This window comes from Anopheles funestus, unplaced genomic scaffold, assembly GCF_943734845.2.
Source record: "Anopheles funestus unplaced genomic scaffold, idAnoFuneDA-416_04 scaffold_27_ctg1, whole genome shotgun sequence".
NCBI classification, from domain to species: Eukaryota; Metazoa; Arthropoda; class Insecta; order Diptera; family Culicidae; genus Anopheles; species Anopheles funestus.
This window is the reverse complement of record NW_026045358.1, coordinates 47,028-70,966: the sequence shown is the minus strand read 5'-3', so window position 1 is coordinate 70,966 and position 23,939 is coordinate 47,028. Positions and strand designations below refer to the sequence as shown.

The window sequence follows — 23,939 nt, the reverse complement described above, 5'->3', positions numbered from 1 at the left end:
GCTAAGGTGTTTTGGCTAACGTGTCTTGGCTAATGTGTCTTGGCTAATGTGTCTTGGCTAAGGTGTCTTCGCTAATGTGTCTTGGCTAAGGTGTCTTGGCTAATGTGTCTTGGCTAAGGTGTCTTGGCTAATGTGTCTTGGCTAAGGTGTCTTGGCTAAGGTGTCTTGGCTAAGGTGTCTTGGCTAATGTGTCTTGGCTAAGGTGTCTTGGCTAATGTGTCTTGGCTAAGGTGTCTTGGCTAAGGTGTCTTGGCTAAGGTGTCTTGGCTAATGTGTCTTGGCTAAGGTGTCTTGGCTAATGTGTCTTGGCTAAGGTGTCTTGGCTAATGTGTCTTGGCTAAGGTGTCTTGGCTAAGGTGTCTTGGCTAAGGTGTCTTGGCTAATGTGTCTTGGCTAAGGTGTCTTGGCTAATGTGTCTTGGCTAAGGTGTCTTGGCTAAGGTGTCTTGGCTAAGGTGTCTTGGCTAATGTGTCTTGGCTAAGGTGTCTTGGCTAAGGTGTCTCGGCTAATGTGTCTTGGCTAATGTGTCTTGGCTAATGTGTCTTGTCTAAGGTGTCTTCGCTAATGTGTCTTGGCTTATGTACCTTAGCTAATGTGTCTTGGCTAAGGTGTCTTGGCTAATGTGTCTTGGCTAAGGTGTCTTGGCTAAGGTGTCTTGGCTAAGGTGTCTTGGCTAATGTGTCTTGGCTAAGGTGTCTTGGCTAATGTGTCTTGGCTAAGGTGTCTTGGCTAAGGTGTCTCGGCTAATGTGTCTTGGCTAATGTGTCTTGGCTAAGGTGTCTTGGCTAATGTGTCTTGGCTAAGGTGTCTTGGCTAAGGTGTCTTGGCTAATGTGTCTTGGCTAATGTGTCTTGGCTAAGGTGTCTTGGCTAAGGTGTCTCGGCTAATGTGTCTTGGCTAATGTGTCTTGGCTAAGGTGTCTTGGCTAAGGTGTCTTGGCTAAGGTGTCTTGGCTAATGTGTCTTGGCTAATGTGTCTTGGCTAAGGTGTCTTGGCTAAGGTGTCTTGGCTAAGGTGTCTTGGCTAATGTGTCTTGGCTAATGTGTCTAAGCTAATGTGTCTTGGCTAATGTGTCTTGGCTAAGGTGTCTTCGCTAATGTGTCTTGGCTAAGGTGTCTTGGCTAATGTGTCTTGGCTAAGGTGTCTTGGCTAAGGTGTCTTCGCTAATGTGTCTTGGCTAAGGTGTCTTGGCTAATGTGTCTTGGCTAATGTGTCTAAGCTAAGGTGTCTTGGCTAAGGTGTCTTCGCTAATGTGTCTTGGCTAATGTGTCTTGGCTAATGTGTCTTGGCTAATGTGTCTTGGCTAAGGTGTCTTGGCTAAGGTGTCTTGGCTAAGGTGTCTTGGCTAATGTGTCTTGGCTAAGGTGTCTTGGCTAATGTGTCTTGGCTAATGTGTCTTGACTAAGGTGTCTTGGCTAATGTGTCTTGGCTAAGGTGTCTTGGCTAAGGTGTCTCGGCTAATGTGTCTTGGCTAATGTGTCTTGGCTAAGGTGTTTTGGCTAATGTGTCTTGGCTAATGTGTCTTGGCTAATGTGTCTTGGCTAAGGTGTCTTCGCTAATGTGTCTTGGCTAAGGTGTCTTGGCTAATGTGTCTTGGCTAAGGTGTCTTGGCTAATGTGTCTTGGCTAAGGTGTCTTGGCTAAGGTGTCTTGGCTAAGGTGTCTTGGCTAATGTGTCTTGGCTAAGGTGTCTTGGCTAAGGTGTCTTGGCTAAGGTGTCTTGGCTAAGGTGTCTTGGCTAAGGTGTCTTGGCTAATGTGTCTTGGCTAAGGTGTCTTGGCTAAGGTGTCTCGGCTAATGTGTCTTGGCTAATGTGTCTTGGCTAATGTGTCTTGGCTAAGGTGTCTTCGCTAATGTGTCTTGGCTAATGTGCCTTGGCTAATGTGTCTTGGCTAAGGTGTCTTGGCTAATGTGTCTTGGCTAAGGTGTCTTGGCTAAGGTGTCTTCGCTAATGTGTCTTGGCTAAGGTGTCTTGGCTAATGTGTCTTGGCTAATGTGTCTTGGCTAAGGTGTCTTGGCTAAGGTGTCTTGGCTAATGTGTCTTGGCTAATGTGTCTTGGCTAATGTGTCTTGGCTAATGTGTCTTGGCTAAGGTGTCTTGGCTAAGGTGTCTTGGCTAAGGTGTCTTGGCTAATGTGTCTTGGCTAAGGTGTCTTGGCTAATGTGTCTTGGCTAAGGTGTCTTGGCTAAGGTGTCTCGGCTAATGTGTCTTGGCTAATGTGTCTTGGCTAAGGTGTCTTGGCTAATGTGTCTTGGCTAAGGTGTCTTGGCTAAGGTGTCTTGGCTAATGTGTCTTGGCTAATGTGTCTTGGCTAAGGTGTCTTGGCTAAGGTGTCTCGGCTAATGTGTCTTGGCTAATGTGTCTTGGCTAAGGTGTCTTGGCTAAGGTGTCTTGGCTAAGGTGTCTTGGCTAAGGTGTCTTGGCTAATGTGTCTTGGCTAATGTGTCTTGGCTAATGTGTCTTGGCTAAGGTGTCTTGGCTAAGGTGTCTTGGCTAATGTGTCTTGGCTAATGTGTCTTGGCTAAGGTGTCTTGGCTAATGTGTCTTGGCTAATGTGTCTTGGCTAAGGTGTCTTCGCTAATGTGTCTTGGCTGAGGTGTCTTGGCTAATGTGTCTTGGCTAAGGTGTCTTGGCTAAGGTGTCTTAGCTAAGGTGTCTTGGCTAATGTGTCTTGGCTAATGTGTCTTGGCTAATGTGTCTTGGCTAATGTGTCTTGGCTAATGTGTCTTGGCTAATGTGTCTTGGCTAAGGTGTCTTCGCTAAAGTGTCTTGGCTAAGGTGTCTTGGTTAAGGTGTCTTGGCTAAGGTGTCTTGGCTAATGTGTCTTGGCTAAGGTGTCTTCGCTAAGGAGTCTTGGCTAATGTGTCTTGGCTAAGGTGTCTTGGCTAAGGTGTCTTGGCTAATGTGTCTTGGCTAAGGTGTCTTAGCTAATGTGTCTTGGCTAATGTGTCTTGGCTAATGTGTCTTGGCTAAGGTGTCTTCGCTAATGTGTCTTGGCTAAGGTGTCTTGGCTAATGTGTCTTGGCTAAGGTGTCTTGGCTAAGGTGTCTTGGCTAATGTGTCTTGGCTAATGTGTCTAAGCTAATGTGTCTTGGCTAATGTGTCTTGGCTAAGGTGTCTTCGCTAATGTGTCTTGGCTAAGGTGTCTTGGCTAATGTGTCTTGGCTAAGGTGTCTTGGCTAATGTGTCTTGGCTAAGGTGTCTTGGCTAAGGTGTCTTGGCTAATGTGTCTTGGCTAAGGTGTCTTGGCTAAGGTGTCTTGGCTAAGGTGTCTTGGCTAATGTGTCTTGGCTAATGTGTCTTGGCTAATGTGTCTTGGCTAAGGTGTCTTGGCTAAGGTGTCTTGGCTAAGGTGTCTTGGCTAATGTGTCTTGGCTAAGGTGTCTTGGCTAATGTGTCTTGGCTAAGGTGTCTTGGCTAAGGTGTCTCGGCTAATGTGTCTTGGCTAATGTGTCTTGGCTAAGGTGTCTTGGCTAATGTGTCTTGGCTAAGGTGTCTTGGCTAAGGTGTCTTGGCTAATGTGTCTTGGCTAATGTGTCTTGGCTAATGTGTCTTGGCTAAGGTGTCTCGGCTAATGTGTCTTGGCTAAGGTGTCTTGGCTAAGGTGTCTTGGCTAAGGTGTCTTGGCTAAGGTGTCTTGGCTAAGGTGTCTTGGCTAATGTGTCTTGGCTAATGTGTCTTGGCTAAGGTGTCTTGGCTAATGTGTCTTGGCTAAGGTGTCTTGGCTAATGTGTCTTGGCTAATGTGTCTTGGCTAATGTGTCTAAGCTAATGTGTCTTGGCTAATGTGTCTTGGCTAAGGTGTCTTGGCTAATGTGTCTTGGCTAAGGTGTCTTGGCTAATGTGTCTTGGCTAAGGTGTCTTGGCTAAGGTGTCTTCGCTAATGTGTCTTGGCTAAGGTGTCTTGGCTAATGTGTCTTGGCTAATGTGTCTTGGCTAAGGTGTCTTGGCTAAGGTGTCTTGGCTAATGTGTCTTGGCTAATGTGTCTTGGCTAATGTGTCTTGGCTAATGTGTCTTGGCTAAGGTGTCTTGGCTAAGGTGTCTTGGCTAAGGTGTCTTGGCTAATGTGTCTTGGCTAAGGTGTCTTGGCTAATGTGTCTTGGCTAATGTGTCTTGGCTAAGGTGTCTTGGCTAATGTGTCTTGGCTAAGGTGTCTTGGCTAAGGTGTCTCGGCTAATGTGTCTTGGCTAATGTGTCTTGGCTAAGGTGTTTAGGCTAATGTGTCTTGGCTAATGTGTCTTGGCTAATGTGTCTTGGCTAATGTGTCTTGGCTAAGGTGTCTTCGCTAAAGTGTCCTGGCTAAGGTGTCTTGGTTAAGGTGTCTTGACTAAGGTGTCTTGGCTAATGTGTCTTGGCTAAGGTGTCTTCGCTAAGGAGTCTTGGCTAATGTGTCTTGGCTAAGGTGTCTTGGCTAATGTGTCTTGGCTAAGGTGTCTTGGCTAAGGTGTCTTGGCTAAGGTGTCTTGGCTAATGTGTCTTGGCTAAGGTGTCTTGGCTAAGGTGTCTCGGCTAATGTGTCTTGGCTAATGTGTCTTGGCTAATGTGTCTTGGCTAAGGTGTCTTCGCTAATATGTCTTGGCTAATGTGCCTTGGCTAATATGTCTTGGCTAAGGTGTCTTGGCTAATGTGTCTTGGCTAAGGTGTCTTGGCTAAGGTGTCTTCGCTAATGTGTCTTGGCTAAGGTGTCTTGGCTAATGTGTCTTGGCTAATGTGTCTTGGCTAAGGTGTCTTGGCTAAGGTGTCTTGGCTAATGTGTCTTGGCTAATGTGTCTTGGCTAATGTGTCTTGGCTAATGTGTCTTGGCTAAGGTGTCTTGGCTAAGGTGTCTTGGCTAAGGTGTCTTGGCTAATGTGTCTTGGCTAAGGTGTCTTGGCTAATGTGTCTTGGCTAAGGTGTCTTGGCTAAGGTGTCTCGGCTTATGTGTCTTGGCTAATGTGTCTTGGCTAAGGTGTCTTGGCTAATGTGTCTTGGCTAAGGTGTCTTGGCTAAGGTGTCTTGGCTAATGTGTCTTGGCTAATGTGTCTTGGCTAAGGTGTCTTGGCTAAGGTGTCTCGGCTAATGTGTCTTGGCTAAGGTGTCTTGGCTAAGGTGTCTTGGCTAATGTGTCTTGGCTAATGTGTCTTGGCTAAGGTGTCTTGGCTAAGGTGTCTTGGCTAAGGTGTCTTGGCTAATGTGTCTTGGCTAATGTGTCTTGGCTAAGGTGTCTTGGCTAATGTGTCTTGGCTAATGTGTCTTGGCTAAGGTGTCTTCGCTAATGTGTCTTGGCTAAGGTGTCTTGGCTAATGTGTCTTGGCTAATGTGTCTTGGCTAAGGTGTCTTGGCTAAGGTGTCTTGGCTAAGGTGTCTTGGCTAAGGTGTCTTGGCTAAGGTGTCTTGGCTAATGTGTCTTGGCTAATGTGTCTTGGCTAATGTGTCTAAGCTAATGTGTCCTGGCTAAGGTGTCTTGGCTAAGGTGTCTTGGCTAAGGTGTCTTGGCTAAGGTGTCTTGGCTAACGTGTCTTGGCTAATGTGTCTTGGCTAATGTGTCTTGGCTAAGGTGTCTTCGCTAATGTGTCTTGGCTAAGGTGTCTTGGCTAATGTGTCTTGGCTAAGGTGTCTTGGCTAATGTGTCTTGGCTAAGGTGTCTTCGCTAAGGTGTCTTGGCTAATGTGTCTTGGCTAAGGTGTCTTGGCTAAGGTGTCTTGGCTAAGGTGTCTTGGCTAATGTGTCTTGGCTAATGTGTCTTGGCTAATGTGTCTTGGCTAATGTGTCTTGGCTAAGGTGTCTTGGCTAATGTGTCTTGGCTAAGGTGTCTTAGCTAATGTGTCTTGGCTAAGGTGTCTTGGATAAGGTGTCTTCGCTAATGTGTCTTGGCTAAGGTGTCTTGGCTAATGTGTCTTGGCTAATGTGTCTTGGCTAATGTGTCTTGGCTAATGTGTCTTGGCTAAGGTGTCTTCGCTAATGTGTCTTGGCTAAGGTGTCTTGGCTAATGTGTCTTGGCTAAGGTGTCTTGGCTAATGTGTCTTGGCTAATGTGTCTTGGCTAAGGTGTCTTGGCTAATGTGTCTTGGCTAAGGTGTCTTGGCTAAGGTGTCTTGGCTAATGTGTCTTGGCTAATGTGTCTTGGCTAATGTGTCTTGGCTAATGTGTCTTGGCTAATGTGTCTTGGCTAAGGTGTCTTCGCTAATGTGTCTTGGCTGAGGTGTCTTGGCTAATGTGTCTTGGCTAAGGTGTCTTGGCTAAGGTGTCTTGGCTAAGGTGTCTTGGCTAAGGTGTCTTGGCTAAGGTGTCTTGGCTAATGTGTCTTGGCTAATGTGTCTTGGCTAAGGTGTCTTGGCTAATGTGTCTTGGCTAATGTGTCTTGGCTAATGTGTCTTGGCTAATGTGTCTTGGCTAAGGTGTCTTGGCTAATGTGTCTTGGCTAAGGTGTCTTGGCTAAGGTGTCTTGGCTAAGGTGTCTTGGCTAAGGTGTCTTGGCTAATGTGTCTTGGCTAATGTGTCTTGGCTAATGTGTCTTGGCTAATGTGTCTTGGCTAATGTGTCTTGGCTAAGGTGTCTTGGCTAAGGTGTCTTGGTTAAGGTGTCTTGGCTAAGGTGTCTTGGCTAATGTGTCTTGGCTAAGGTGTCTTCGCTAAGGAGTCTTGGCTAATGTGTCTTGGCAAAGGTGTCTTGGCTAAGGTGTCTTGGCTAAGGTGTCTTGGCTAAGGTGTCTTAGCTAATGTGTCTTGGCTAATGTGTCTTGGCTAATGTGTCTTGGCTAAGGTGTCTTCGCTAATGTGTCTTGGCTAAGGTGTCTTGGCTAATGTGTCTTGGCTAAGGTGTCTTGGCTAAGGTGTCTTGGCTAATGTGTCTTGGCTAATGTGTCTAAGCTAATGTGTCTTGGCTAATGTGTCTTGGCTAAGGTGTCTTCGCTAATGTGTCTTGGCTAAGGTGTCTTGGCTAATGTGTCTTGGCTAAGGTGTCTTGGCTAATGTGTCTTGGCTAAGGTGTCTTGGCTAAGGTGTCTTGGCTAATGTGTCTTGGCTAAGGTGTCTTGGCTAAGGTGTCTTGGCTAAGGTGTCTTGGCTAATGTGTCTTGGCTAATGTGTCTTGGCTAATGTGTCTTGGCTAAGGTGTCTTGGCTAAGGTGTCTTGGCTAAGGTGTCTTGGCTAATGTGTCTTGGCTAAGGTGTCTTGGCTAAGGTGTCTCGGCTAATGTGTCTTGGCTAATGTGTCTTGGCTAAGGTGTCTTGGCTAATGTGTCTTGGCTAAGGTGTCTTGGCTAAGGTGTCTTGGCTAATGTGTCTTGGCTAATGTGTCTTGGCTAAGGTGTCTTGGCTAAGGTGTCTCGGCTAATGTGTCTTGGCTAAGGTGTCTTGGCTAAGGTGTCTTGGCTAAGGTGTCTTGGCTAAGGTGTCTTGGCTAAGGTGTCTTGGCTAATGTGTCTTGGCTAATGTGTCTTGGCTAAGGTGTCTTGGCTAATGTGTCTTGGCTAAGGTGTCTTGGCTAAGGTGTCTTGGCTAATGTGTCTTGGCTAATGTGTCTAAGCTAATGTGTCTTGGCTAATGTGTCTTTTCTAAGGTGTCTTGGCTAATGTGTCTTGGCTAAGGTGTCTTGGCTAATGTGTCTTGGCTAAGGTGTCTTGGCTAAGGTGTCTTCGCTAATGTGTCTTGGCTAAGGTGTCTTGGCTAATGTGTCTTGGCTAATGTGTCTTGGCTAAGGTGTCTTGGCTAAGGTGTCTTGGCTAATGTGTCTTGGCTAATGTGTCTTGGCTAATGTGTCTTGGCTAAGGTGTCTTGGCTAAGGTGTCTTGGCTAAGGTGTCTTGACTAATGTGTCTTGGCTAAGGTGTCTTGGCTAATGTGTCTTGGCTAATGTGTCTTGGCTAAGGTGTCTTGGCTAATGTGTCTTGGCTAAGGTGTCTTGGCTAAGGTGTCTCGGCTAATGTGTCTTGGCTAATGTGTCTTGGCTAAGGTGTTTTGGCTAATGTGTCTTGGCTAATGTGTCTTGGCTAATGTGTCTTGGCTAATGTGTCTTGGCTAAGGTGTCTTGGCTAAGGTGTCTTGGCTAATGTGTCTTGGCTAAGGTGTCTTGGCTAATGTGTCTTGGCTAAGGTGTCTTGGCTAAGGTGTCTTGGCTAAGGTGTCTTGGCTAAGGTGTCTTGGCTAAGGTGTCTTGGCTAATGTGTCTTGGCTAAGGTGTCTTGGCTAAGGTGTCTTGGCTAAGGTGTCTTGGCTAATGTGTCTTGGCTAAGGTGTCTTGGCTAAGGTGTCTCGGCTAATGTGTCTTGGCTAATGTGTCTTGGCTAATGTGTCTTGGCTAAGGTGTCTTCGCTAATGTGTCTTGGCTAATGTGCCTTGGCTAATATGTCTTGGCTAAGGTGTCTTGGCTAATGTGTCTTGGCTAAGGTGTCTTGGCTAAGGTGTCTTCGCTAATGTGTCTTGGCTAAGGTGTCTTGGCTAATGTGTCTTGGCTAATGTGTCTTGGCTAAGGTGTCTTGGCTAAGGTGTCTTGGCTAATGTGTCTTGGCTAATGTGTCTTGGCTAATGTGTCTTGGCTAATGTGTCTTGGCTAAGGTGTCTTGGCTAAGGTGTCTTGGCTAAGGTGTCTTGGCTAATGTGTCTTGGCTAAGGTGTCTTGGCTAATGTGTCTTGGCTAAGGTGTCTTGGCTAAGGTGTCTCGGCTTATGTGTCTTGGCTAATGTGTCTTGGCTAAGGTGTCTTAGCTAATGTGTCTTGGATAAGGTGTCTTGGCTAAGGTGTCTTGGCTAATGTGTCTTGGCTAATGTGTCTTGGCTAAGGTGTCTTGGCTAAGGTGTCTCGGCTAATGTGTCTTGGCTAAGGTGTCTTGGCTAAGGTGTCTTGGCTAATGTGTCTTGGCTAATGTGTCTTGGCTAAGGTGTCTTGGCTAAGGTGTCTTGGCTAAGGTGTCTTGGCTAATGTGTCTTGGCTAATGTGTCTTGGCTAAGGTGTCTTGGCTAATGTGTCTTGGCTAATGTGTCTTGGCTAAGGTGTCTTCGCTAATGTGTCTTGGCTAAGGTGTCTTGGCTAATGTGTCTTGGCTAATGTGTCTTGGCTAAGGTGTCTTGGCTAAGGTGTCTTGGCTAAGGTGTCTTGGCTAAGGTGTCTTGGCTAAGGTGTCTTGGCTAATGTGTCTTGGCTAATGTGTCTTGGCTAATGTGTCTAAGCTAATGTGTCCTGGCTAAGGTGTCTTGGCTAAGGTGTCTTGGCTAAGGTGTCTTGGCTAAGGTGTCTTGGCTAACGTGTCTTGGCTAATGTGTCTTGGCTAATGTGTCTTGGCTAAGGTGTCTTCGCTAATGTGTCTTGGCTAAGGTGTCTTGGCTAATGTGTCTTGGCTAAGGTGTCTTGGCTAATGTGTCTTGGCTAAGGTGTCTTCGCTAAGGTGTCTTGGCTAAGGTGTCTTGGCTAATGTGTCTTGGCTAAGGTGTCTTGGCTAATGTGTCTTGGTTAATGTGTCTTGGCTAAGGTGTCTTGGCTAATGTGTCTTGGCTAATGTGTCTTGGCTAAGGTGTCTTGGCTAATGTGTCTTGGCTAAGGTGTCTTAGCTAATGTGTCTTGGCTAAGGTGTCTTGGATAAGGTGTCTTCGCTAATGTGTCTTGGCTAAGGTGTCTTGGCTAATGTGTCTTGGCTAATGTGTCTTGGCTAATGTGTCTTGGCTAATGTGTCTTGGCTAAGGTGTCTTCGCTAATGTGTCTTGGCTAAGGTGTCTTGGCTAATGTGTCTTGGCTAAGGTGTCTTGGCTAATGTGTCTTGGCTAATGTGTCTTGGCTAATGTGTCTTGGCTAATGTGTCTTGGCTAAGGTGTCTTGGCTAAGGTGTCTTGGCTAATGTGTCTTGGCTAATGTGTCTTGGCTAATGTGTCTTGGCTAATGTGTCTTGGCTAATGTGTCTTGGCTAAGGTGTCTTCGCTAATGTGTCTTGGCTAAGGTGTCTTGGCTAAGGTGTCTTGGCTAATGTGTCTTGGCTAATGTGTCTTGGCTAAGGTGTCTTGGCTAAGGTGTCTTTACTAATGTGTCTTGGCTAATGTGTCTTGGCTAAGGCGTCTTGGCTAATGTGTCTTGGCTAATGTGTCTTGGCTAAGGTGTCTTGGCTAATGTGTCTTGGCTAATGTGTCTTGGCTAAGGTGTCTTCGCTAATGTGTCTTGGCTAAGGTGTCTTGGCTAATGTGTCTTGGCTAATGTGTCTTGGCTAATGTGTCTTGGCTAAGGTGTCTTGGCTAAGGTGTCTTGGCTAAGGTGTCTTGGCTAATGTGTCTTGGCTAATGTGTCTTGGCTAATGTGTCTTGGCTAAGGTGTCTTGGCTAAGGTGTCTTGGCTAATGTGTCTTGGCTAAGGTGTCTTGGCTAATGTGTCTTGGCTAAGGTGTCTTGGCTAAGGTGTCTTAGCTAAGGTGTCTGGGCTAATGTGTCTTGGCTAATGTGTCTAAGCTAAAGTGTATTGGCTAATGTGTCTTGGCTAAGGTGTCTTGGCTAAGATGTCTTGGCTAAGGAGTCTTGGCTAATGTGTCTTGGCTAAGGTGTCTTGGCTAAGGTGTCTTGGCTAAGGTGTCTTGGCTAATGTGTCTTGGCTAATGTGTCTTGGCTAATGTGTCTTGGCCAATGTGTCTTGGCTAATGTGTCTTGGTTAATGTGTCTTGGCTAAGGTGTCTTGGCTAAGGTGTCTTGGCTAATGTGTCTTGGCTAATGTGTATTGGCTAAGGTGTCTTGGCTAATGTGTCTTGGCTAATGTGTCTTGGCTAATGTGTCTTGGCTAATGTGTCTTGGCTAATGTGTCTTGGCTAAGGTGTCTTGGCTAAGGTGTCTTGGCTAATGTGTCTTGGCTAATGTGTCTTGGCTAAGGTGTCTTGGCTAATGTGTCTTGGCTAAGGTGTCTTGGCTAAGGTGTCTTGGCTAATGTGTCTTGGCTAATGTGTCTTGGCTAAGGTGTCTTGGCTAATGTGTCTTGGCTAAGGTGTCTTGGCTAAGGTGTCTTGGCTAATGTGTCTTGGCTAATGTGTCTTGGCTAAGGTGTCTTGGCTAAGGTGTCTTGGCTAATGTGTCTTGGCTAATGTGTCTTGGCTAATGTGTCTTGGCTAAGATGTCTTGGCTAAGGTGTCATGGCTAAGGTGTCTTGGCTAATGTGTCTTGGCTAATGTGTCTTGGCTAATGTGTCTTGGCTAATGTGTCTTGGCTAAGGTGTCTTGGCTAAGGTGTCTTGGCTAATGTGTCTTGGCTAATGTGTCTTGGCTAAGGTGTCTTGGCTAAGGTGTCTTGGCTAAGGTGTCTTGGCTAATGTGTCTTGGCTAAGGTGTCTTGGCTAATGTGTCTTGGCTAATGTGTCTTGGCTAAGGTGTCTTCGCTAATCTGTCTTGGCTAAGGTGTCTTGGCTAATGTGTCTTGGCTAATGTGTCTTGGCTAATGTGTCTTGGCTAAGGTGTCTTGTATAAGGTGTCTTGGCTAAGGTGTCTTGGCTAAGGTGTCTTGGTTAAGGTGTCTTGGCTAAGGTGTCTTGGCTAATGTGTCTTGGCTAATGTGTCTTGGCTAAGGTGTCTTGGCTAAGGTTTCTTCGCTAATGTGTCTTGGCTAAGGTGTCTTGGCTAATGTGTCTTGGCTAAGGTGTCTTGGCTAATGTAACTTGGCTAAGGTGTCTTGGCTAAGGTGTCTTGGCTAATGTGTCTTGGCTAATGTGTCTTGGCTAAGGTGTCTTGGCTAATGTGTCTTGGCTAAGGTGTCTTGGTTAAGGTGTCTTGGCTAATGTGTCTTGTCTAATGTTTCTTTTCTAAGGTGTCTTGGCTTAGATGTCTTGGCTAATGTGTCTTGGCTAATGTGTCATGGCTAAGGTGTCTTGGCTAATGTGTCTTAGCTAACGTGTCTTGGCTAAGGTGTCTTGGCTAATGTGTCTTGGCTAATGTGTCTTGGCTAAGGTGTCTTCGCTAATGTGTCTTGGCTAAGGTGTCTTGGCTAATGTGTCTTGGCTAATGTGTCTTGGCTAATGTGTCTTGGCTAAGGTGTCTTGGCTAAGGTGTCTTGGCTAAGGTGTCTTGGCTAAGGTGTCTTGGCTAATGTGTCTTGGGTAATGTGTCTTGGCTAAGGTGTCTTGGCTAATGTGTCTTGGCTAAGGTGTCTTGGCTAAGGTGTCTTCGCTAATGTGTCTTGGCTAATGTGTCTTGGCTAAGGTGTCTTGGCTATGGTGTCTTGGCTAAGGTGTCTTGGCTAATGTGTCTTGGCTAAGGTGTCTTGGTTAAGGTGTCTTGGCTAATGTGTCTTGGCTAATGTTTCTTGGCTAAGGTGTCTTGGCTTAGATGTCTTGGCTAATGTGTCTTGGCTAATGTGTCATGGCTAAGGTGTCTTGGCTAATGTGTCTTAGCTAACGTGTCTTGGCTAAGGTGTCTTGGCTAATGTGTCTTGGCTAATGTGTCTTGGCTAAGGTGTCTTGGCTAATGTGTCTTGGCTAATGTGTCTTGGCTAAGGTGTCTTGGCTAATGTGTCTTGGCTAATGTGTCTTGGCTAAGGTGTCTTGGCTAATGTGTCTTGGCTAAGGTGTCTTGGCTAAGGTGTCTTCGCTAATGTGTCTTGGCTAATGTGTCTTGGCTAAGGTGTCTTGGCTAAGGTGTCTTGGCTAAGGTGTCTTGGCTAATGTGTCTTGGCTAAGGTGTCTTGGCTAATGTGTCTTGGCTAATGTGTCTTGGCTAATGTGTCTTGGCTAAGGTGTCTTGGCTAATGTGTCTGGGCTAATGTGTCTTGGCTAATATGTCTTGGCTAAGGTGTCTTCGCTAATGTGTCTTGGCTAATGTGTCTTGGCTAAGGTGTCTTGGCTAATGTGTCTTGGCTAATGTGTCTTGGCTAAGGTGTCTTGGCTTAGATGTCTTGGCTAATGTGTCTTGGCTAATGTGTCATGGCTAAGGTGTCTTGGCTAATGTGTCTTAGCTAACGTGTCTTGGCTAAGGTGTCTTGGCTAATGTGTCTTGGCTAATGTGTCTTGGCTAAGGTGTCTTCGCTAATGTGTCTTGGCTAAGGTGTCTTGGCTAATGTGTCTTGGCTAATGTGTCTTGGCTAATGTATCTTGGCTAAGGTGTCTTCGCTAATGTGTCTTGGCTAAGGTGTCTTGGCTAAGGTGTCTTGGCTAATGTGTCTTGGCTAATGTGTCTTGGCTAAGGTGTCTTGGCTAATGTGTCTTGGCTAAGGTGTCTTGGCTAAGGTGTCTTCGCTAATGTGTCTTGGCTAATGTGTCTTGGCTAAGGTGTCTTGGCTAAGGTGTCTTGGCTAAGGTGTCTTGGCTAATGTGTCTTGGCTAAGGTGTCTTGGCTAATGTGTCTTGGCTAATGTGTCTTGGCTAATGTGTCTTGGCTAAGGTGTCTTGGCTAATGTGTCTGGGCTAATGTGTCTTGGCTAATATGTCTTGGCTAAGGTGTCTTCGCTAATGTGTCTTGGCTAATGTGTCTTGGCTAAGGTGTCTTGGCTAATGTGTCTTGGCTAATGTGTCTTGGCTAATGTGTCTTGGCTAAGGTGTCTTCGCTAATGTGTCTTGGCTAAGGTGTCTTGGCTAATGTGTCTTGGCTAAGGTGTCTTCGCTAATGTGTCTTGGCTAAGGTGTCTTGGCTAAGGTGTCTTGGCTAAGGTGTCCTGGCTAATGTGTCTTGGCTAAGGTGTCTTGGCTAATGTGTCTTGGCTAAGGTGTCTTGGCTAAGGTGTCTTGGCTAATGTGTCTTGGCTAATGTGTCTTGGCTAATGTGTCTTGGCTAATGTGTCTTGGCTAAGGTGTCTTCGCTAATGTGTCTTGGCTAAGGTGTCTTGGCTAAGGTGTCTTGGCTAATGTGTCTTGGCTAATGTGTCTTGGCTAAGGTGTCTTGGCTAATGTGTCTTGGCTAAGGTGTCTTGGCTAAGGTGTCTTCGCTAATGTGTCTTGGCTAATGTGTCTTGGCTAAGGTGTCTTGGCTAAGGTGTCTTGGCTAAGGTGTCTTGGCTAATGTGTCTTGGCTAAGGTGTCTTGGCTAATGTGTCTTGGCTAATGTGTCTTGGCTAATGTGTCTTGGCTAAGGTGTCTTGGCTAATGTGTCTGGGCTAATGTGTCTTGGCTAATATGTCTTGGCTAAGGTGTCTTCGCTAATGTGTCTTGGCTAATGTGTCTTGGCTAAGGTGTCTTGGCTAATGTGTCTTGGCTAATGTGTCTTGGCTAATGTGTCTTGGCTAAGGTGTCTTCGCTAATGTGTCTTGGCTAAGGTGTCTTGGCTAATGTGTCTTGGCTAAGGTGTCTTCGCTAATGTGTCTTGGCTAATGTGTCTGGGCTAAGGTGTCTTGGCTAAGGTGTCTTGGCTAATGTGTCTTGGCTAAGGTGTCTTGGCTAATGTGTCTTGGCTAAGGTGTCTTGGCTAAGGTGTCTTGGCTAATGTGTCTTGGCTAATGTGTCTTGGTTAAGTTGTCTTGGCTAAGGTGTCTCGGCTAATGTGTCTTGGACAATGTGTCTTGGCTAAGGTGTCTTGGTTAAGGTGTCTTGGCTAAGGTGTCTTGGCTAATGTGTCTTGGCTAATGTGTCTTGGCTAAGGTGTCTTCGCTAATGTGTCTTGGCTAAGGTGTCTTGGCTAAGGTGTCTTGGCTAATGTGTCTCGGCTAATGTGTCTTGGCTAATGTGTCTTGGCTAAGGTGTCTTGGCTAAGGTGTCTTGGCTAATGTGTCTTGGCTAAGGTGTCTTGGCTAATGTGTCTTGGCTAATGTGTCTTGGCTAAGGTGTCTTGGCTAATGTGTCTTGGCTAATGTGTCTTGGCTAATGTGTCTTGGCTAAGGTGTCTTGGCTAAGGTGTCTTGGCTAAGGTGTCTTGGCTAATGTGTCTTGGCTAAGGTGTCTTGGCTAATGTGTCTTGGCTAATGTGTCTTGGCTAATGTGTCTTGGCTAAGGTGTCTTCGCTAATGTGTCTTGGCTAAGGTGTCTTGGCTAATGTGTCTTGGCTAAGGTGTCTTGGCTAATGTGTCTTGGCTAAGGTGTCTTGGCTAAGGTGTCTTGGCTAAGGTGTCTTGGCTAATGTGTCTTGGCTAAGGTGTCTTGGCTAATGTGTCTTGGCTAATGTGTCTTGGCTAAGGTGTCTTCGCTAATGTGTCTTGGCTAATGTGTCTTGGCTAATGTGTCTTGGCTAATGTGTCTTGGCTAAGGTGTCTTGGCTAAGGTGTCTTGGCTAATGTGTCTTGGCTAATGTGTCTTGGTTAAGGTGTCTTGGCTAATGTGTCTTGGCTAATGTGTCTTGGCTCAGGTGTCTTGGCTTAGATGCCTTGGCTAATGTGTCTTGGCTAATGTGTCATGGCTAAGGTGTCTTGGCTAATGTGTCTTAGCTAATGTGTCTTGGCTAATGTGTCTTTGCTAAGGTGTCTTCGCTAAGGTGTCTTGGCTAAGGTGTCTTGGTTAAGGTGTCTTGGCTAAGGTGTCTTGGCTAATGTGTCTTGGCTAATGTGTCTTGGCTAATGTGTCTTGGCTAAGGTGTCTTCGCTAATGTGTCTTGGCTAAGGTGTCTTGGCTAAGGTGTCTTGGCTAATGTGTCTCGGCTAATGTGTCTTGGCTAATGTGTCTTGGCTAATGTGTCTTGGCTAAGGTGTCTTGGCTAAGGTGTCTTGGCTAAGGTGTCTTGGCTAATGTGTCTTGGCTAAGGTGTCTTGGCTAATGTGTCTTGGCTAATGTGTCTTGGCTAAGGTGTCTTGGCTAATGTGTCTTGGCTAATGTGTCTTGGCTAATGTGTCTTGGCTAAGGTGTCTTGGCTAAGGTGTCTTGGCTAAGGTGTCTTGGCTAATGTGTCTTGGCTAAGGTGTCTTGGCTAATGTGTCTTGGCTAATGTGTCTTGGCTAATGTGTCTTGGCTAAGGTGTCTTCGCTAATGTGTCTTGGCTAATGTGTCTTGGCTAATGTGTCTTGGCTAATGTGTCTTGGCTAAGGTGTCTTGGCTAAGGTGTCTTGGCTAATGTGTCTTGGCTAATGTGTCTTGGTTAAGGTGTCTTGGCTAATGTGTCTTGGCTAAGGTGTCTTGGCTAATGTGTCTTGGCTAATGTGTCTTGGCTAATGTGTCTTGGCTAAGGTGTCTTCGCTAATGTGTCTTGGCTAATGTGTCTTGGCTAATGTGTCTTGGCTAATGTGTCTTGGCTAATGTGTCTTGGCTAAGGTGTCTTGGCTAATGTGTCTTGGCTAATGTGTCTTGGCTAAGGTGTCTTGGCTAATGTGTCTTGGCTAAGGTGTCTTGGCTAATGTGTCTTGGCTAATGTGTCTTGGCTAATGTGTCTTGGCTAAGGTGTCTTGGCTAAGGTGTCTTGGCTAAGGTGTCTTGGCTAATGTGTCTTGGCTAAGGTGTCTTGGCTAATGTGTCTTGGCTAATGTGTCTTGGCTAAGGTGTCTTCGCTAATGTGTCTTGGCTAATGTGTCTTGGCTAATGTGTCTTGGCTAATGTGTCTTGGCTAATGTGTCTTGGCTAAGGTGTCTTGGCTAATGTGTCTTGGCTAATGTGTCTTGGCTAAGGTGTCTTGGCTAATGTGTCTTGGCTAATGTGTCTTGGCTAATGTGTCTTGGCTAAGGTGTCTTCGCTAATGTGTCTTGGCTAATGTGTCTTGGCTAATGTGTCTTGGCTAATGTGTCTTGGCTAATGTGTCTTGGCTAAGGTGTCTTGGCTAAGGTGTCTTGGCTAATGTGTCTTGGCTCAGGTGTCTTGGCTTAGATGCCTTGGCTAATGTGTCTTGGCTAATGTGTCATGGCTAAGGTGTCTTGGCTAATGTGTCTTAGCTAATGTGTCTTGGCTAATGTGTCTTGGCTAAGGTGTCTTCGCTAAGGTGTCTTGGCTAAGGTGTCTTGGCTAATGTGTCTTGGCTAATGTGTCTTGGCTAATGTGTCTTGGCTAAGGTGTCTTGGCTAATGTGTCTTGGCTAAGTTTTTTTTTTTTTTTTTTTTTTTTTTTTTTTTTTTTTTTAAAAGGAGTTTAAAATCTTCGAAAGACACCCACAGTGGGGGACATGGGATTTTTACCCAGTAAAAAACTCTCCTTGAACCCTGTGCACCCTCCCACGGAATCACCTCGCGGTATTACTTCATGGGAGGGGCAGTGCTGTGCACTTAGTCTACTTGGTACGTACTAGCAACATATAACACTCTCGAGCACATGTAGGTTTTACACTGGACGGTCACACACGCACACACAACACTTCACACTAAACACTCAGGCAAGACCATGCATCTGGTCTTCTCTCCACCACCTCTGCAGCTTTGTAACGACCTGGCGCATCATCGTCGACGCAGCCTCCCACATATTGCTGTTCTGGAGCATCAGCTGCACCAAGTTTGAGTGCCCAACCTCCGTATCGCACATGTCGTTCAGCTGCTGACGTTCGGCGATGAACCTTGGACAGCCGAACATGACATGTTCTGCCGTCTTGTCGGCGTCCGGACAAGCTGGGCACCGCGGCGAAGACGCGTGCGTAAACCTATGCAAGTAGCTCCGGAAGCAGCCATGGCCGGAAAGAATCTGCGTGACGAAGAAGTCTACGTCACCATGCGTCCTTCCAACCCATGCCGCAACATCGGGAATCAGCGAATAGGTCCATCTGCCTGTTGTTGAACTTGACCAGCTGCTCTGCCATTTCTGCGTCGTCTCTGCCCTGATGCGTTTCTTCACAGCTGCAGTGAGAGGTTCCCCCGCACGTGCCGTCCGGAAATTCTCCAAGTCGTCCTCAAGAATGATGCATAGGGGCATCATACCCGATATCACGCAAACCGCATCGTACGAGATGGTACGGTAAGCACTAGCAACACGCATGGCCAATCGCCGATGTACTCTACGTACAGTATTCTGGTGCTGCTTTTTCGACAGAATATGCGCCCAGACTGGCGCACCATATCTTATAACGGATATGGCAACGCTTGCGTGAAGACGTCGTATGCTGCTGCTGGGTCCACCTATGTTTGGCATGAATGATGCCAATGCATTTGCGGTCTTCATGGCTTTATTGCATGCATCATCTAGATGGTGCTTGAATTTCAGCCGGTCATCGATTCGAATCCCAAGGTATTTGAGGTTCCTGACGGACTCAATGTGCTCTGAGCCCACCAGTATCGATGCCTTCTGCACTTCCTTATGGCTGCTGATGAGTATGAACTCTGTTTTCGCGTGCGCAATTTCTAAGCAGGCTGCTTTCATCCATTCATCGATTCTACCGACAGCATCCGTGGCTAACATCTCAACCTCCTCGATGGATTCGCCGGTGACTGTTAACGCAATGTCGTCTGCAAAGCCGGTGAGCTCAGTTTTTGGAGGAAGAGCGAGGGTTAGTACTCCGTTATACATGACGTTCCACAGGGTGGGTCTTGGCTTAGGTGTCTTGGCTAATGTGTCTTGGCTAATGTGTCTTGGCTAAGGTGTCTTCGCTAATGTGTCTTGGCTAAGGTGTCTTGGCTAATGTGTCTTGGCTAATGTGTCTTGGCTAAGGTGTCTTGGCTAATGTGTCTTGGCTAAGGTGTCTTGGCTAAGCTGTCTTGGCTAATGTGTCTTGGCTAATGTGTCTTGGCTAAGGTGTCTTGGCTAATGTGTCTTGGCTAAGGTGTCTTGGCTAATGTGTCTTGGCTAATGTGTCTTGGCTAAGGTGTCTTCGCTAATGTGTCTTGGCTAAGGTGTCTTGGCTAATGTGTCTTGGCTAATGTGTCTTGGCTAATGTGTCTTGGCTAATGTGTCTTGGCTAATGTGTTTTGGCTAATGTGTCTTGGCTAATGTGTCTTGGCTAAGGTGTCTTCGCATATGTGTCTTGGCTAAGGTGTCTTGGCTAATGTGTCTTGGCTAAGGTGTCTTGGCTAATGTGTCTTGGCTAAGGTGTCTTGGCTAAGGTGTCTTGGCTAAGGTGTCTTGGCTAATGTGTCTTAGCTAAGGTGTCTTGGCTAATGTGTCTTGGCTAAGGTGTCTTGGCTAAGGTGTCTTGGCTAATGTGTCTTGGCTAATGTGTCTTGGCTAAGGTGTCTTGGCTAAGGTGTCTCGGCTAATGTGTCTTGGCTAATGTGTCTTGGCTAATGTGTCTTGGCTAAGGTGTCTTGGCTAATGTGTCTTGGCTAATGTGCCTTTTCTAATGTGTCTTGGCTAAGGTGTCTTGGCTAATGTGTCTTGGCTAAGGTGTCTTGGCTAAGGTGTCTTCGCTAATGTGTCTTGGCTAAGGTGTCTTGGCTAATGTGTCTTGGCTAATGTGTCTTGGCTAATGTGTCTTGGCTAAGGTGTCTTGGCTAAGGTGTCTTGGCTAATGTGTCTTGGCTAATGTGTCTTGGCTAATGTGTCTTGGCTAATGTGTCTTGGCTAAGGTGTCTTGGCTAAGGTGTCTTGGCTAAGGTGTCTTGGCTAATGTGTCTTGGCTAAGGTGTCTTGGCTAATGTGTCTTGGCTAAGGTGTCTTGGCTAAGGTGTCTCGGCTAATGTGTCTTGGCTAATGTGTCTTGGCTAAGGTGTCTTGGCTAATGTGTCTTGGCTAAGGTGTCTTGGCTAAGGTGTCTTGGCTAATGTGTCTTGGCTAATGTGTCTTGGCTAAGGTGTCTTGGCTAAGGTGTCTCGGCTAATGTGTCTTGGCTAATGTGTCTTGGCTAAGGTGTCTTGGCTAAGGTGTCTTGGCTAAGGTGTCTTGGCTAATGTGTCTTGGCTAAGGTGTCTTGGCTAATGTGTCTTGGCTAAGGTGTCTTGGCTAATGTGTCTTGGCTAATGTGTCTTGGCTAAGGTGTCTAAGCTAATGTGTCTTGGCTAATGTGTCTTGGCTAAGGTGTCTTCGCTAATGTGTCTTGGCTAAGGTGTCTTGGCTAATGTGTCTTGGCTAAGGTGTCTTGGCTAATGTGTCTTGGCTAAGGTGTCTTGGCTAAGGTGTCTTCGCTAATGTGTCTTGGCTAAGGTGTCTTGGCTAATGTGTCTTGGCTAATGTGTCTTGGCTAAGGTGTCTTGGCTAAGGTGTCTTGGCTAATGTGTCTTGGCTAATGTGTCTTGGCTAATGTGTCTTGGCTAATGTGTCTTGGCTAAGGTGTCTTGGCTAAGGTGTCTTGGCTAAGGTGTCTTGGCTAATGTGTCTTGGCTAAGGTGTCTTGGCTAATGTGTCTTGGCTAATGTGTCATGGCTAAGGTGTCTTGGCTAAGGTGTCTCGGCTAATGTGTCTTGGCTAATGTGTCTTGGCTAAGGTGTTTTGGCTAATGTGTCTTGGCTAATGTGTCTTGGCTAATGTGTCTTGGCTAAGGTGTCTTCGCTAATGTGTCTTGGCTAAGGTGTCTTGGCTAATGTGTCTTGGCTAAGGTGTCTTGGCTAATGTGTCTTGGCTAAGGTGTCTTGGCTAAGGTGTCTTGGCTAAGGTGTCTTGGCTAATGTGTCTTGGCTAAGGTGTCTTGGCTAATGTGTCTTGGCTAAGGTGTCTTGGCTAAGGTGTCTTGGCTAAGGTGTCTTGGCTAATGTGTCTTGGCTAAGGTGTCTTGGCTAAGGTGTCTCGGCTAATGTGTCTTGGCTAATGTGTCTTCGCTAATGTGTCTTGGCTAAGGTGTCTTCGCTAATGTGTCTTGGCTAATGTGCCTTGGCTAATGTGTCTTGGCTAAGGTGTCTTGGCTAATGTGTCTTGGCTAATGTGTCTTGGCTAAGGTGTCTTCGCTAATGTGTCTTGGCTAATGTGTCTTGGCTAAGGTGTCTTGGCTAAGGTGTCTTGGCTAAGGTGTCTTGGCTAAGGTGTCTTGGCTAATGTGTCTTGGCTAATGTGTCTTGGCTAATGTGTCTTGGCTAATGTGTCTTGGCTAAGGTGTCTTGGCTAAGGTGTCTTGGCTAAGGTGTCTTGGCTAATGTGTCTTGGCTAAGGTGTCTTGGCTAAGGTGTCTCGGCTAATGTGTCTTGGCTAATGTGTCTTGGCTAAGGTGTCTTGGCTAATGTGTCTTGGCTAAGGTGTCTTGGCTAAGGTGTCTTGGCTAATGTGTCTTGGCTAATGTGTCTTGGCTAAGGTGTCTTGGCTAAGGTGTCTCGGCTAATGTGTCTTGGCTAATGTGTCTTGGCTAAGGTGCCTTGGCTAAGGTGTCTTGGCTAAGGTGTCTTGGCTAAGGTGTCTTGGCTAATGTGTCTTGGCTAATGTGTCTTGGCTAAGGTGTCTTTTCTAATGTGTCTTGGCTAAGGTGTCTTGGCTAAGGTGTCTAAGCTAATGTGTCTTGGCTAATGTGTCTTGGCTAAGGTGTCTTCGCTAATGTGTCTTGGCTAAGGTGTCTTGGCTAATGTGTCTTGGCTAAGGTGTCTTGGCTAAGGTGTCTTGGCTAAGGTGTCTTGGCTAAGGTGTCTTGGCTAAGGTGTCTTGGCTAATGTGTCTTGGCTAATGTGTCTTGGCTAAGGTGTCTTGGCTAATGTGTCCTGGCTAAGGTGTCTTGGCTAAGGTGTCTTGGCTAAGGTGTCTTGGCTAAGGTGTCTTGGCTAACGTGTCTTGGCTAATGTGTCTTGGCTAATGTGTCTTGGCTAAGGTGTCTTCGCTAATGTGTCTTGGCTAAGGTGTCTTGGCTAATGTGTCTTGGCTAAGGTGTCTTGGCTAATGTGTCTTGGCTAAGGTGTCTTCGCTAAGGTGTCTTGGCTAATGTGTCTTGGCTAAGGTGTCTTGGCTAAGGTGTCTTGGCTAAGGTGTCTTGGCTAAGGTGTCTTGGCTAATGTGTCTTGGCTAAGGTGTCTCGGCTAATGTGTCTTGGCTAAGGTGTCTTAGCTAATGTGTCTTGGCTAAGGTGTCTTGGATAAGGTGTCTTCGCTAATGTGTCTTGGCTAAGGTGTCTTGGCTAATGTGTCTTGGCTAATGTGTCTAAGCTAATGTGTCTTGGCTAATGTGTCTTGGCTAAGGTGTCTTCGCTAATGTGTCTTGGCTAAGGTGTCTTGGCTAATGTGTCTTGGCTAAGGTGTCTTGGCTAATGTGTCTTGGCTAAGGTGTCTTGGCTAAGGTGTCTTGGCTAATGTGTCTTGGCTAAGGTGTCTTGGCTAAGGTGTCTTGGCTAATGTGTCTTGGCTAATGTGTCTTGGCTAATGTGTCTTGGCTAATGTGTCTTGGCTAAGGTGTCTTCGCTAAGGTGTCTTGGCTAAGGTGTCTTGGTTAAGGTGTCTTGGCTAAGGTGTCTTGGCTAATGTGTCTTGGCTAAGCTGTCTTCGCTAAGGAGTCTTGGCTAATGTGTCTTGGCTAAGGTGTCTTGGCTAAGGTGTCTTGGCTAAGGTGTCTTGGCTAAGGTGTCTTGGCTAATGTGTCTTGGCTAATGTGTCTTGGCTAATGTGTCTTGGCTAAGGTGTCTTGGCTAATGTGTCTTGGCTAAGGTGTCTTGGCTAATGTGTCTTGGCTAATGTGTCTTGGCTAAGGTGTCTTGGCTAATGTGTCTTGGCTAATGTGTCTTGGCTAATGTGTCTTGGCTAATGTGTCTTGGCTAATGTGTCTTGGCTAAGGTGTCTTCGCTAATGTGTCTTGGCTAAGGTGTCTTGGCTAATGTGTCTTGGCTAATGTGTCTTGGCTAATGTGTCTTGGCTAAGGTGTCTTGGCTAAGGTGTCTTGGCTAAGATGTCTTGGCTAAGGTGTCTTGGCTAATGTGTCTTGGCTAATGTGTCTCGGCTAATGTGTCTTGGCTAATGTGTCCTGGCTAAGGTGTCTTGGCTAAGGTGTCTTGGCTAAGGTGTCTTCGCTAAGGTGTCTCGGCTAATGTGTCTTGGCAAATCTGTCTTGGCTAATGTGTCTTGGCTAAGGTGTCTTGGCTAAGGTGTCTTGGCTAATGTGTCTTGGCTAATGTGTCTTGGCTAATGTGTCTTGGCTAAGGTGTCTTCGCTAATGTGTCTTGGCTAAGGTGTCTTGGCTAATGTGTCTTGGCTAAGGTGTCTTGGCTAATGTGTCTTGGCTAAGGTGTCTTGGCTAAGGTGTCTTGGCTAATGTGTCTTGGCTAATGTGTCCTGGCTAAGGTGTCTTGGCTAATGTGTCTTGGCTAAGGTGTCTTGGCTAAGGTGTCTTGGCTAATGTGTCTTGGCTAATGTGTCTTGGCTAAGGTGTCTTCGCTAATGTGTCTTGGCTAAGGTGTCTTGGCTAATGTGTCTTGGCTAAGGTGTCTTGGCTAAGGTGTCTTCGCTAATGTGTCTTGGCTTAGGTGTCTTGGCTAATGTGTCTTGGCTAATGTGTCTTGGCTAATGTGTCTTGGCTGATGTGTCTTGGCTAAGGTGTCTTGGCTAATGTGTCTTGGCTAATGTGTCTTGGCTAATGTGTCTTTGCTAATGTGTCTTGGCTAAGGTGTCTTGGCTAATGTGTCTTGGCTCAGGTGTCTTGGATAAGGTGGCTTGGCTAAGGTGTCTTGGCTAAGGTGTCTTGGCTAAGGTGTCTTGGCTAAGGTGTCTTGGCTAAGGTGTCTTGGCTAAGGTGTCTTGGCTAATGTGTCTTGGCTAATGTGTCTTGGCTAAGGTGTCTTGGCTAAGGTGTCTTGGCTAATGTGTCTTGGCTAAGGTGTCTCGGCTAAGGTGTCTTGGCTAAGGTGTCTCGGCTAATGTGTCTTGGCTAAGGTGTCTTGGCTAAGGTGTCTTGGCTAAGGTGTCTTGGCTAAGGTGTCTTGGCTAATGTGTCTTGGATAAGGTGTCTTGGCTAAGGTGTCTCGGCTAATGTGTCTTGGCTAAGGTGTCTTGGCTAATGTGTCTTGGCTAGTGTGTCTTGGCTAATGTGTCTTCGCTAAGGTGTCTTGGCTAAGGTGTCTTTACTAATGTGTCTTAGCAAATGTGTCTTGGCTAAGGCGTCTTGGCTAATGTGTCTTGGCTAATGTGTCTTGGCTAAGGTGTCTTGGCTAATGTGTCTTGGCTAATGTGTCTTGGCTAAGGTGTCTTCGCTAATGTGTCTTGGCTAAGGTGTCTTGGCTAATATGTCTTGGCTAAGGTGTCTTGGCTAATGTGTCTTGGCTAAGGTGTCTTGGCTAATGTGTCTTGGCTAATGTGTCTTGGCTAAGGTGTCTTGGCTAATGTGTCTTGGCTAATGTGTCTTATATAAGGTGTCTTGGC

The 23,939-nt window shown here is 46.4% G+C and overlaps 1 long non-coding RNA gene across 1 annotated transcript in view; it reads left to right on the top strand.

Annotated features, from left to right (window-relative positions):
• LOC125774548 (uncharacterized) overlaps positions 1-23,939 on the top strand; it is a 67,771-nt gene that overhangs the window by 33,711 nt on the left and 10,121 nt on the right. Inside the window, exon 3 of the long non-coding RNA XR_007421036.1 lies at positions 4,865-5,438. This is a non-coding gene — a long non-coding RNA (uncharacterized LOC125774548). The remainder of the gene's footprint in view (positions 1-4,864; positions 5,439-23,939) is intronic.